Raw genomic sequence first — 11,915 nt, forward strand, 5'->3', positions numbered from 1 at the left:
TCAAATTCCTAATCCTTTTTGAAGTGGGATAACATCATTATTTAATCCTATTAAAATTCGATCTAAGACTAATACCCGAATCCTACAAGGTTTGGATATATTTAGTTTTAAACAGAATTTTACATTCCTAAGGAAGGAATTCACGTTATTCTACCTAGATTATGATGAATTCGAGGAGTTGGATTTCGACAAAGTGCTCAAGTCTTGCAAAAAAAATAAAAAAATGAGGGCTCCACAAATACTTCAAATCTCGTCTCTAACAGGTCCGACAAATAAAACACCTTGACGAGCTTTGAAGTAGGGGCATCTGTAAACAGGTAAAATTTATTTGGTCAAATTTATATAAAAATTGGATTTGACCCATATTTTATTGGGTCTAAAATCATTTTGGGTTATAAAAATAATAAGCCCATTTTATTCCTCATCAATCAAGAACTTCAAGGTCCATCTCACCTTGAGGCCCAAACTTATGCCATGTGTCAAATGACGTGGTATCCCAGTCAAATTAAAGACCAATGAAGCAGAACCACACTCATCAAATGATGTGGCAATCCAAGTCAAGTTCAAGAGCCAATAAAACATCGCAAGTGCCCCAAATGACATGTTTTTGGCCAATCACAAGCAACCTTGTCACATAACATTTGAGATAAGCTTGAAAATTGAATGGACTAATCAGAATGAGGCAAAAGAGGTTATTTGAACTTGAACTGCCTACCCCTACAACTATAAATAAGAGGCTTACACAATTTTCTAAGCTCATTCTGCAAGCATTGGAGGAAGCTTCTGCATTGACCACACAGCTCTTCAACGAATCGACTAACGGAGTTCTGCCTGGAGGTCAACTCGATAAGATGAAGTGCTGTCAAACAATTCCTGGAGATCCAAACAAATTTCTAGGAGGCTCAAATCATCCGAAATTTTGAGAATTATGCTACAAAGGCTCTCGAATTACGAAAAAGCTTAGGAGAGAAGAACCGAGAGAATAACAGAATTGTACCCACAAAATTACTTCAAATAAAATTATTCTTTTTGTTTATTTTTATTTTTGCTTGCAGTTAATTCTCCACACAACGAAAATTTGTTGCGAACAGATGTAGATTAAAAATCTGTTTCGTATACTCTCATTTGGTACACTTTTGAAATGCGTCTTGCACCAAGGATGCGGCCTAGTGGTCGATGAAGTAGGTTGAGAACCATGAGGTGACAAGTATCTTAGTGGATAAAGTTGCGTGTTTACTGGTGGAAGGTGACAAGTATCTCGAGGAATTAGTTGAGGTGCCCAAAAGCTAACGCAGATACTACATTTTTTTTTTTTTTTTAAAAAGCGAAATGCTTACTGTCTCTACAAAAATACGATGAAAAAAAGAATACTTGAAAAAGGTGTACTTTATTTAGAAGTCAATATCTAAATAAGTTTAATCTGTTTTCAGATCTTCTTCTTCTTCATGCAGAAATAATAGCTGGTGGTTCAATTGTCAAGTTTCTTCCTGTATTCCAAGGGCCACTTCCTTTTGAACTTGAAACTGGGTTAAGTGTGATACTCTGTTTCGATGGTTGTTACATATTGTTTCATAATGTATCATATTGTGTTGTATTGCAGTAATTTATATCATACTGTGTTATTTTAATAAATACGACGTTTTGCATAGATTTTATCATTTTTTGTCATTAGGGTATGAGCTAGAGGTACTAAGGTAAAAGGGCAGCCCGGTGCACTAAAATGTTGGTGAAGAGCCGGAACAAGAAGGTAAGGTAAATAATAAAATAAAATTATTACATAATAAGTAAAGACAAGAATGAGAAAAAAAATTAGGTAACGACGCGTTTGCATAAGTTTAAAATTTAAGTAACAATCAAAACAAACATTGTATTTAAACTACCTAACGCATACAATACAATCGGTAACAATCATCCAAACAAGTTGTGAAAGGTACCTCTTTGATGTTTAATATAGTTTTTTTCTCAATTACATGTGATTGAACAATTTTAGAAAATAAACGTTAGCACTAAATTGGGATGTATGAGATGCAGTAGGGAATTATCTCTGTTTGTAGCTACTATAGTAGAGGTTTAAACAAGTTTAGCGCGAAGTTGGAAAAAAAAAAAAGGAGAATTTGAAGTTGAAATAGTTTGTGGAAGTTGATAGTTGTATTTGTGAAATTTGACACTTAAATACACATCCAAACCAGTATTTCAGCATTTCACTTGAAGTGAAAAAATTCGTCGACAATCAAGTATGTGCAAATACTCAAGTTTAGCATGTAGTACTAAAAACAATATTAATGGATTGGGTGGTGTTTTCAGGTACATAGGAGTGGGTGATTCAGATGATGTGCAACTATTCTACTACTTTGTTAAGTCTGAGTCGAATCCAAAATCAAACCCTTTTATTCTATGGCTAACAGGAGGCCCTGGCTGCTCTGCTTTATCTGGTCTTCTCTATGAGATAGGTCCAATAACGTTTGAGCCTGTGGAGTACAGTGAGTTTAAACCAACAGAATATAATGGTGAATCCTCACTGGTCTTGAATCCTCATACATAGACAAAGGTGAACATATCTGTCAGTGGCTAATCTTGGGATATTTGTAAGCTTGCAGCCTAACTGAAATGCTGTTTAATCAGGTAGCGAGCTTTATATTCTTAGATCTTCCAATTGGTACTGGATTTTCCTATGCAAGAACTTCAGCAGCTCGGCAATCAGATGATCTACAAGCTAGTGATCATGCATATCAATTTCTTCGCAAGGTAATGTTAAACATTTGCGTGACTAGAGATTCTGAAATCCAATTTCTATTTTTCAAATAATGACTGCCATTTCGTTTAAGTCTTCCATTTCCTTTTAGTGGTTCAATGATCACCCAGAATTCTTGAGAAATCCATTTTATGTGGCTGGGGACTCCTATGCTGGCATAGGCGTACCGATCATTTCTCAACTCATAGCAAATGGTATGATTTTATAACGAAGTGCTTCTATTGTTTTCCTCCAAGAACCCTCATTGTCTTATTCTCTCCTTGGTTAATCATTCACCATTGTGATGATGTGGTAATGCAGGAAATGAGAAGGGACTCGAGCCATTTATTGATCTTAAGGTTTGGTTGTTACATATTTTACATAAGGAGTGCTTTTGTTTTGTATTAGGATATAAGTCATTACATACTTAGAGACTCCTAGAACATCATAAAAGGATAGCTATAGGAGCTCTTAACATTTTGCATCCTTCAAATGGTTTCAGGGATATTTACTGGGAAATCCGGCGACATTTTATGGTGAATATAATTACAAGATCCCATATACTCATGGACTGGGGCTTATTTCTGATGAAATTTTTGAGGTTTGCATTGTCTAATCAAACCTCTTTAAATTTCACTTATATACACTAGCAATGTTATAAAAGAACTTAAACTTTAAATGCAATTCAACATGTTGGAAAAGTTATGTCTTATTTTTTAGTTTGCTAAATCAACATATTATGTGTTTCATGTAGTTATCATTTTAAATAGCACGGTGTAAAAGTTATCACTGTCATTACAGCAACAACAACAAAAACAACAACATACCTAGTGTAATCCCACAAGTTGGGTCTGGGAAGGGTACCAGACCTTACCCCTTCAGATAGACCCTCGGCTTAACTAAAGCATTTTCAAAAAGTTTTTGGAAAAGCATAGACGTTAAATGTTTTTCGAAGCATTTTCTTCACATTACACTGATTAAATGAATTACTACTCTTGAACAGTCCTTGAAGAGAAACTGTAAAGGAGAGTATTTCGATATACATCCTAGCAACACACAATGTTGGAATGAACGTCAGACTTATGATCAGGTTCGTGTCTAGTAATTCATTTCGATTGTGCTGCTTCCATTTTAGTGCTTGTTTTTTTTTTTTGACTCAATTTGATATAAGTTATATGTTTTCATAGATGCTTGGTGGAATTACTAATGCACACATTTTGGAGCCCAAGTGTGAGTTTGCTTCACCAAGGCCACAAAAATGGTTAGGCCATAGAAGGTCTCTTGATGAAATGCTATATCTTGGACGACTAAGATGTCGAGTAAGAATAACTGGCTCTTATCCCCTTGACAATCATCCACTCTTTAGGGAAATACTTGCCCTCTCCCGGTGCTCTCAATAACTCAAATTTTGGTATCTTGACCATATAACTTATGAGTTAGTACAAATTAAAGTGATAATACATACATTAGTTAACATAAAATTTTATATACACAAGACATATCTTGTATTATCCAACTTGGTGTAAAACCGGGCGGGCTTAAGTCTTTTTTCCTCTTTTCAGTGTCAGTCATAGCTTGAATAAGGACCTCTAGTATGATCTTTGCACTTCATTGTAATAGTAACTGCTTAACTTTTACCTGTATCATCCTTTCAGAAAATTATATATATATATATTTTAATTTGTTTCCTTTTTGGCATGATAGTTTGATTGGGAAAAGATCTATTACCATTGGGCTGGTGATGACAAAGTTAGAGAGGCCCTCCATGTTCGAAGAGTATGTTCCCTTTTTTTTTCTTTCATAAAAGAAGAATTCTAAAGTTTTGGAAGCAACGAAAACAAAACTGGGACCACATTAGATATTTACCTAAACAAGTATGTCCTTGAGTCGATCCCACATTAACCCAAAGACGTTTATCTCTAACTTGAAATCTTATCCCATGCAGGGCAGTATCGGAAAATGGAAGCGATGTGCTGGCGATGCTTTGCCTTTCCAAAAGATAGTAGAAAACAACATACCATATCATGCAAATCTCAGTGTCAAAGGTTATAGGTCCTTAATATACAGGTTAATTTATTATATCTTCTGTCTATGAAGTTGTAGACTTGTTGCTGTTAGAATATGCGATTCTTGATAGTCTTTTGTTTAAAAGTTTCTTTTAATAGTATGTTTAGTTTTTTAAAATAAATGGTAGTCTTTATTTTGAGAGTGTATCTTGTAAGATACTATGTGGTATGTCTTGTAAGACTTATGTAGCTATTAAGTGTAGTCTTTTGTAAGATGATGTATGTATGTTTTGAATGAATGAAAAGCTACTGCTGAACTTTATCTTCTCCTTCTCTTAAGCTCCAAATTCTAACAGTGGTATCAAGAGCCATTCTTCTTGAGGGATCTGTGAAGGCAGAGAGCTAAACGACAGTAGCAATGGCATCCAACACTTCTTGGGTGCAGGCCCTCCTATGTTTACAGGAGAAAATTATCACATATGGGTGATAAAGATGAAGGGTTATCTCAAAGCTCTAAGTCTATGGGAAGTAGTTGAAAGTGAAAATGATCCCCCTACACTGGGACCAAATCCAACTGTTCACAAATGAAGAATTATGAAGATGCAAAGTCCAAGAAACCAAAGGCACTCACTTGTCTTCATTCAGCACTTTCAGATGTAATTTTCACAAGAATAATGGCTTGTGAAACACCTAAAGAAGTATGTGAAAAGCTAAAAGGGGAGTTCGGTGGAAGTGACAGGTCAAACTCTTAACTCTCAAAAGAGAATTTGAGATGTCAAGGATGAAAGAAGGAGATACTGTGAAGGAGTACTCTGGCAAACTTTTGGAAATTGTAAACAAGATAAGATTATTTGGTGAAACTTTTCCAGATTCAAAGATGGTGGAGAAGATGATGATAAGATTACCAGCAGGGTTCGAGTCCAAGATTTCAGCAAGAGAGGAATCTTGTGATTTGAAGACTTTATCCGTCGCAGAGATGATTAGCAAGTTGCAAGCCCAAGAATAAAGAACAAGTATAAGAGACGAAGAAGTAGAAGAAGTGGCATTTCAAGCAAAGAACAAAGGTAAGTAACCTGTGAAGGACAATAGGAGGAGATAAAGTAGCAAAAAGAAAGCCATGGATGGAATCTTCACAGAAAGGAAAGTTTCCACCTTGCGTCTACTGTAAAAGAACCAATCATCAAGAAAAGGATTGTTGGCTCAAAGGAAAGCCATCAATTCAGTGCAGATTTTGTAAAAAAAATGGGTCATATTGAGAAGAATTGCAGGCCAAGCAGAATCAACCATAACAACACCATGTTCAGCAGGCAAATTTCACTAAAGATTCAGAAAAGGAAGAAAGCTTGTTTATGGCTACTCATGGAGAAAACAAATCCAACTAATTAAAATGGTTCCTAAACAGTGGGTGCACGAGTCACATGTCATATAATGAGCTCATGTTTCACACACTTGACAAGTCACTTAAAGCTAAAGTTAGGATGGGAAATGGTGCAACATTAGAAGCACATGGAAAGGGTTCAGTTTCCTTTCAAACTAAACAAGGTACAGAGCTTATACATGATGTGTTATATGTTCCTTCTTTAGCATGTAACCTGTTGAGTGTTGGCCAAATGATGTCTAAAGGTTACTCCTTATTTTTCAAGGGAAAACATTGTTTGATTTTTTATACTGATGATACTTTGATTGACAAAGTAGAAATGGTGGATAGGATCCTATTCGGATGGAAAGTTTGATAATGCCAATTTTATAAGATTTTACGATTCATGGTTATGGCACAGAAGATATGGGCATTTTAACTATGCTACCTTAAAATCTATGTATGAGAAGGGCTTGACTAAGGACTTACCTAAGATCTCACTATCTAAAGAAGTGTGTGGGTCATGTCAGATGGGTAAGGTTCACAGGAAAGTATTTCCTAAAAGTGCTACCTAGACGGCAACTGAAAAACTTGAACTTGTTCACACTGATGTATGTGGACCTATGAAGACATCATCCTTGGGCCAAAATAAATATTTTATGCTATTTATTGATGACTTAATAAGGATGAATTGGATGTATTTTTTGATTAACAAGTCTCAAGTATTTTCAGTCTTCAAGAATTTTAAAGCTTTCACTGAAAGACAGAGTGGCTGTAAGCTGAAGGCTTTGAAAACAGACAATAGAGGTGAATACACTTCGAATGAGTTCAATAAGTATTGTGAAGATGCAGGGATTGATCACAAGCTGACAGTAAGTTATTCACTAGAACAGAATGGAGTCTTGGATAGGAAGAACAGAACGGTAGTTGAAATGGCTAGATGTTTGTTGCTTGAAAAGAAACTACCGCAAAGTTTTTGGGCAGAAGCTGTTTCTACTTCAGTTTATTTGTTGAATAGGCTGCCAACTAAAGATGTGGGTGATAAAACTCCTATTGAGGCATGGAGTGGAAAAAGGCCATCTACCAAGAACTTAAAAATCTTTGGTTTGATATGCTATTCTCATGTTCCTTCAGTCAGAAAAAGAAAGCTTGAACCGAAAGGTGCATTAGGGATCCTTATTGGTTATTCATTGCAAGCCAAAGGTTATAGAGTTTTCAACTTTAAAACAAAAGGTATTTCCATCAGAAGAGATGTAGTAGTGAATGAGCATGCTTATTGGAACTGGATAAGGAGAAGGTTGAGAAAGAAAATACAGGTTATCTTAACATGCATCCGCTGCCTGAAACACCACCATTTGGCTCTGAAAATTTGGAAGAAGCTGAAGAATCAGATGGTGAATCCTTATTTGATTCGTTAATTTTGAAGACAAGGTCCCTTTCTGAGATATATGAAATATGAAATATTGCAATCTTGGAACCCAATACCTATCAAGAAGCATCAAAACATGAAGTTTGGATTAAAGCCATGAAGGAGGAGATTGGTATGAGAGAGAAGAATGACACTTGGAAGCTGGTTTATAAACCTAAAGACATAAATATAATAGGGGTGAAATGGGTTTATAGAATCAAACTTAATCCATACGGTTCAATTAATAAATACAAAGCAAGGCTTGTTGTGAAAGGTTACGTGCAAGTTGCAGGTCTAGATTATGGAGACACATTTGCACATGTTGCAAGACATGATACGATACGACTTCTATTTGCTTTGGTAGCTCAATCAAATTGGAATTTGTATTATCTGGATGTGAAGTCAGTATTCTCAAATGGGCCATTGCAGCAACAAATTTATGTCGACCAATCAAAAGGCTTTCAAGTTGAAGGAATGGAGGATAAAGTTTACAGATTACATAAAGCGTTGTATGAATTAAACTCGAGTATGGTACCGTAATATTGATGATCATCTAATTTATTGTGGCTTCAAAAGAAGTAAAAATGAAGCCACTTTGTATGTGAAGAAGGCTAAAGGTGGAGATGTGCCTGTGGTATCACTTTATGTTGATGATCTTCTGGTAACCGGAAGCAATGAAGCTATGGTGAATTAGTTCAAGCAAGAAATGGAGACCAAGTTTGAGATGTCAGACTTGGGTGAAATGAATTACTTTCTAGGAATGGAGATTTATCAAGCTAGTGATGGAATCTTCATTTCTCAGAGAAAATATACATGGGATATTGTGAAAAAGTTCAAGATGGAGAGGTGTAAGCCTATATTGACTCCACTAGTTCACAATGAGAAGATCTCGAAGTCAGAAGGAGGTGATAGGGCTGATCCAATGGTTTACAAAAGTCTAATTGGTAGTTTGCGAAATTTGACAGCAGCAAGACCTGATCTCATGTTCGCGGCAAGACTTTTGTCAAGGTTTATGCATTCTTCAAGTCAAGTTAATCTTGGTATCGCTAAACGAACATTGAGGTATATCAAGGGAACTGTTGATTATGGTATTTGGTTTAAAAGGAAAAATCAAGGGCAATTGAGGGGTTATGCAGATAGTGATAGGGCAGGAAGTGTTGATGATATGAAAAGCACTTCTGGACATGCTTTTACACTTGGCTCAGACATGTTCTCATGGAATTCAAGGAAGTAAGATGTGGTATCTCAATCATCTGTAGAAGCAGAATACATCACTGCTAGTGTAACTAATCAGGCTCTAGGTTACAAAAAATTCTGTGTGATCTAGAGCAAAACCAAATTGAAGCTACTGTCATTAAGGTTGACAACAAGTCAGCAATTTCTATGGCCAAAAATCCAGTGCAACATGGTTATAGCAAGCATATAAAAGTGAAGTTTCACGCTATCAGGCAAGCAGAAAAGGATGGCGACATTAATCTTGTTCATTGCAGCTCCGATCAGCAGGTTGCAGACATTTTGACCAAGGCTCTTCCTAAGGGGAAATTTGAAGTTCTAAGGGATAAGTTGGGAGTATCCAAGAAAAATCTCAAGGAGGAGTGTTAGAATATGAGATTTTTTCTTGATAGTTTTTTGTTTAGAAGTTTCTTTTAATATTATGTTTAGTTTTTTAAAATAAATGGTAGTCCTTATTTTGAGAAGTGTGTCTTGTAAGATATAATGTGGTATGTGTTGTAAGTCTTATGTAGCTCTTAAGTGTAGTCTTTTGTAAGATGATGTATGTATGTTTTGAATGAATGAAAAGTTACTGCTGAACTTTATCTTCCCCTTCTCTTAAGCTCCAAATTCTAACAGTTGCATAAATAATAGATTGTCTTTGTGATTTACACAATTTTAAGTATTTCATAAAACAGTGGAGACCATGACACGATGATCCCTCACATATCAACCCAAGCTTGGATAAGATCTCTTAACTACTCTAATGTTGATGATTGGCGACCATGGATTGTTGATGGTCAAGTTTCCGGGTAAGTTCAAATGGATGTTCTTAGATGTTTGAATTTGTGTAAACATATTGCAACCTGAAAATTTCTTCTTTGCTTTATGTTTTTTTTTTTAAAATTGAAACATGCAGGTATACGAGGACATATTCAAATAAAATGACATTTGCCACAGTGAAGGAAAGCAACTATTTGACTTCTATGGAGTAACTAGTTTCATTTTCTTATGTCTTTTCCTTTTTCTTTAGCATGTTAACATTCGTTTTGTTAAACTGTAGTGCAGGGAGGAGGACGTATATCTCCAGAGTACAAGCCTGTTGAATGTCTAGCCATGCTGAGGAGATGGTTATCTTATCAACCTCTGTAATTAATGTGGAATACATTTCAAGATCTTCATGAAGCATCATAGTATTGAAATTGATTATATAATTGAGTGGTTATGTGTTTAGAAAAAAATGTTAGAGCCAATAATAAGCCAAAATGGCAGTTCCATTATTGTTGTGAGATTTATCTATTGCCCACATTGTTGAGTCAATTAAGCATTGCCAAGTTTCATTCAATCAATAATTAAATAATAAATTTATACACAAAAGTTATTTTTATCTTACATTCATTTCTTTAAACGTAGTGGCCAAAAACACATCTATGTTATAACCTCTTGCGAATTTTATACTTCAGCTACCCATTGTTCTTTTTATTTATCTATATTAACTGTCTCCTTGTATTAAAATATAACTCAATATTGAGTTGACCAAATATTGTTTCCATTCCATAAAAACGTGTGTAGGCAACCATCGAGGAGATGAGTACTGATAGTTTAAATAAGCAGTCCGAACTAGCTAATGAATCCCTCGCAAATGTTTGAAATTGTTAGGAATCGGGCAGAAATAAAGCAAACCACAAGCATAAAGAAAACAAGAACACATAGATTTACGTGAAAACCCTTGCGGGAAAAACCATGGGCAGAGGCAGAGGATGTTTCACTATAATGAAAGGAGAGGAGTACAATGCGGAGAATGAGTATTTTCTGGATACCCCAAAACAACCCACTAAATGCACTTATATAATATGGGCATACAAAAAAGTCCTAGGCCCAAAAAACATAAAGGTCCACGGGCCTATTGGCCTGATCCCTACGCTACCATCATAGACCCAATTGAAAATCACAAACATGGGTTGCACCGCGAAACTTTCTGGGTCGGATCAACAAAATTCAGGTCACAACTCTAACAATCTCCACCTTGACACGAATTCTAATTCAGAACTCAAATCCATTTCAAGACAAACTCTCCACCTCTTCCACAAATGCCCCTAAGGGGCACATCTCAACAGCTAACACTAACCAAGTTCAAGCAATGCTCAAACTTGGCACTTGGTAGTTTCTTGGTCATCACATCAGTAGGATTATCATGAGTACTAATCTTGCTCACCACAATATCACCACGAGCAATAATTTCATTGTACAAAATGATACTGAACATCGATGTGCTTTGTCCTCTCATGAAGCATCTGATCTTTCGTAAGGAAGATAGCACTCTGACTATTGCAAAAGACCATAGTAATCTGTAAGTCTTTGCTAAGTTCACCAAATAGAACCTTCAACCAAACAGCTTCCTTGAAAGCCTTTGTAACAACCATGTACTCTGCCTCAGTAGTTGGCAAAGCAACCGTAGTCTGTAAAGTAGCTTTCCAACTGATAGCACAACCACCAATGGTGAAAATATAGCCTACAAGGGACCTCCTTTTATCATAATCTCCTGCAAAATTAGAATCAACATACCCGATTACTCTATCTCTATTTTACCCAAACTGTAAACAAACATCAGCAGATCTATGCAAGTATCTGAAAATTCACTGAACAACTTTCCGATGTTCTTTGCCAGGATTTGCCATGTATTTCTAACTGCACCGACGGCATAAGATAAATCTAGTCAGGAACACACCATCGCATACATAAGAGACCCAACAACACTAGAGTATGGAACTCAAAATATATAGTAACTCTCATCATCTGTCTTTGGAGATAAAGTGACCGAGAGTTTGAAGTGAGCTGTCAATGGAGTACTTACAGGTTTATCATTTTGCATATTGAACCTGTGAAGCACTTTCTCAATATACCTTTTCTGACTCAAGTATAACTTACACTTCACTCTATCCTTCATAATTTTCATGCCAAGAATCTTCTTTGCTGCTCCTAGATCCTTCATATCAAACTCCTTGCCGAGCTGGGCTTTGACTTTTATTATCTCTCTCATATCCTTTGCTGCAATTAATATATCATCAATATACAAGAGAAGTTACACGAGCAAACCATCACTTACCTCCTTGAAGTAGACACAACTATCATAACTACTCCTCCGAAACATATAAGAGGTCATAAAAGAGTCAAACCTCTTATAACACTGCCTGGGAGACT

At 35.9% G+C, this 11,915-nt stretch overlaps 1 pseudogene; it reads left to right on the forward strand.

Moving 5' to 3' along the window:
• The first annotated feature begins 677 nt into the window (after positions 1–677).
• Positions 678–10,009, forward strand: LOC107869491 (annotated as a pseudogene).
• The last annotated feature ends 1,906 nt before the right edge of the window (positions 10,010–11,915 follow it).

The sequence above is a fragment of the Capsicum annuum genome, chromosome 4, assembly GCF_002878395.1.
Source record: "Capsicum annuum cultivar UCD-10X-F1 chromosome 4, UCD10Xv1.1, whole genome shotgun sequence".
Classification (NCBI taxonomy): domain Eukaryota; kingdom Viridiplantae; phylum Streptophyta; class Magnoliopsida; order Solanales; family Solanaceae; genus Capsicum; species Capsicum annuum.